The sequence below is a fragment of the Physeter macrocephalus genome, chromosome 2 (genome assembly GCF_002837175.3).
Source record: "Physeter macrocephalus isolate SW-GA chromosome 2, ASM283717v5, whole genome shotgun sequence".
Classification (NCBI taxonomy): Eukaryota; Metazoa; Chordata; class Mammalia; order Artiodactyla; family Physeteridae; genus Physeter; species Physeter macrocephalus.
Genome location: NC_041215.1, coordinates 72132806 through 72135715, shown reverse-complemented (window position 1 = coordinate 72135715; position 2910 = coordinate 72132806). Strand labels below are relative to the sequence as shown.

At 36.5% G+C, this 2910-nt stretch overlaps 1 protein-coding gene across 1 annotated transcript in view; it reads left to right on the top strand.

Annotated features, from left to right (window-relative positions):
- Window positions 1–2910, top strand: part of SCN9A (sodium voltage-gated channel alpha subunit 9) — a 157904-nt gene that overhangs the window by 66185 nt on the left and 88809 nt on the right. The window lies entirely within an intron of this gene.

The following is a 2910-nucleotide window of genomic DNA, read 5'->3' as shown; positions in this document are numbered from 1 at the left end:
CTGAGCCTGCGCGTCCGGAGCCTGTGCTCCGCAACGGGAGAGGCCACAACAGTGAGAGGCCCGCGTAATGCAAAAAAAAAAAAAAACAAACCTGTACCAGGCTTGGCCTTCAAGTGCTAGAACTAAACCTTAGCTTCTCCTGAATTAATCTTACACCAAGAGCAATCCCATGTTTATACTGAGACTACAGAGACTTATACAGTGATTGGTGTTGAGTATGTGCATTTGTTTCCATTTTCCTAAACCTCTCTTCTCAGCTCAGGGCAATTTTCACAGATTTCATGATTCAATTTTCTTAGAAAGCCTTTTATAATAATTTTATTGAGGTGTAGCTCACATACCATAAAAATCATCCTTTAAAGTGTAAATTCAGTGGTTTATAGCATATTCACAGAGTTGTGCAATCATTGCCATTATTTAATTTTAGAACTTTTTATCACCTCCCCAAGAAACTTCATTCTTATTAACCATTAACCCCATAACCATTAATGGTCTCTCCTTACTACCCCCTCCCCCCAGCCTCTGGCAATAGCAATGTACTTTTTGTCTCTAAGGGTATGCCTGTTCTGGACATTTCATACAGATGGAATCATCCAGTATGTGACCTTTTGGGTCTGGCCACCTTCACGGGGTTTTCAGAGTTCATCCATGTTGTAACATGTATCTGTATTTTATTTATTTTTATTGTCGTACTCAGTTGTGTGGATACTCCCCATTTTGTCAGTTGACGGACATTTGGATTATTTCCACTTCTTGGCTATTAAGAATAATGCTGCTATGAACTTTCAGGTACAAGTTTGGTGGGGACATGTTTTCAATTCTATTGAGTACTTACCTAGTAGTGGAATGCTGAGTCATGATTCATTCTTTCATGAGTCACTCTATCCTGCTTTTGAATGTGCACATGCAGTGTCCCTTATTTTTCACTACATTCTTCGAAATTCATCTCAACTTTCATTTCCATCAAAATATATACCTCTTCTTACTGGTTTGAATTTATAGAAATAACAGAATAAATAATCTTAGCCAAATACTTTAAAACCCAGGGCAAACCAGCAGACACATAGTCAATTAACTATATGAATTTTGTTCAAAAGCAACAATTTTTGTGGTGAGCAGAATGGACTGACTTTGCTCTTCTTTTTCATAATTATAAAATTCCATAATTCTGAATCCATAGGTAGAGATGTGTTCTTATTTCCAAATATGCCATTGTATGGCTTTCAGCAAATTCTCTCCCATGAACTATTGCTGTATATCTACCATTTATAAGACATTTTGAGTTCTCCACGTTTGAGGAGGCTCCTAAAAGAGTCCTGGAATTTATGTCAGAAATGTTTGAAATTTTGTACTTAAATCGCAGGAACTCGCCACTTCCTATTACCTATGGTACCCTCTCTCCTGGCACATGCCTATATCTCTTTCTCTGTGTCTACATCAGGGTATGAAAGAAGGCTGTGAGTTATTTAAGCTGATTGTATTCTCCTGTAGTATGGCCAAACCAGGCTTGTCTTTGCTGTATGATTTGGTATGATTGGTATTCCTTTTTAGAATGTAAGGTCCTTAATGACAAAAACTGTGTTTTCTCCTTACTCTCACAGCTTTAAATATCTGATATAGGAACATGCCCAGATTAACTATTTGGTAAAAACATTTTAAATGAATATGGGTTAGCAGATTTAAAAAGAAATATGATGATACATACCATGGCAAAAACCAGACTCAATTATGTGATAAAAACATAAAATGCATTTTTCAGAAAAGCTGAATTTGCATTATAAGCCTTTCTATAATTTTACATTGCAAAATGATTTTCTGTTGTTTTTAAGCTGGTTTTCCACCTTAAAAAAAATACATAGATTTCTGATAAGGGTTATTCTTATACCGTGCCCAAATAACTAAGGGGAAAAGTCATCCATTTTGCTCTAAACATAATTGAAGTAAATTTTGTTTGACATGGGAATAGGAGAACTCTGTAAAAGAATAATTAGTTTCAGCTTCTTTTCACTACTTTTTCTGAATCTATATAACCTGTGTTGTCACTATTGTGATTTGCTTAATTTTTATGTTTCGCATTGGAAAATAAAAGAACAGACCATGACTTCTCTTAGCTTATCCTCCCTCTCTGTGTGTCATGATATCACTTAATATACAAACTTTCAAGTTGTTCACAGTGGGTTGTCATACTAGAAGTTGGTGTGTCCCAACTCTCAGGCAATCCTAATGCAGAAGGACTCATTTTTATTTTCTGGTGGAGGAATTATGAAGTTACCTTGACTCATTGAAATAATGTCTGTTATTTTTAAAATAAGAACAGTTATTTTTTATGCTCTTTTATGTAGAACATTCCAAAATAATAATATATAGAAGTTTAAATTTTTTATTTTGTATTTTTCTTTCCTGTAGTTCTTGTAATGTTTTGTATACACATGTAAGTTAATTAGGGAAGTCATAACTTGAATGCCTATTATAGTGTTTTTTTTACTTTTTACATTGAATCTATCCCAAACCTTTCCCAAATTCCTTTTATCTTCTTTGTTCTTCTGAAACATTTGCCTAAATTGTTTTTAATTCAAAATGGAAATATATTTTTTTCTGATTCATAAAGGTATATGTATTTATTGTAAGAAAATCTAAATGTGTAAAATAGAGTAAAACAGTCTTCCACCACCTCACTTCACAGAGATGAGTTTCCTCAAGAAAGAGAAGCAGGGCTTCCCTGGTGGCGCAGTGGTTGAGAGTCCGCCTGCCGATGCAGGGGACACGGGTTCGTGCCCCGGTCCGGGAGGATCCCACATGCCGCGGAGCGGTTGGGCCCGTGAGCCATGGCCGCTGAGCCTGCGCGTTCGGAGCCTGTGCTCCGCAACGGGAGAGGCCACAACAGTGAGAGGCCAGCGTACCGCAAAAAAA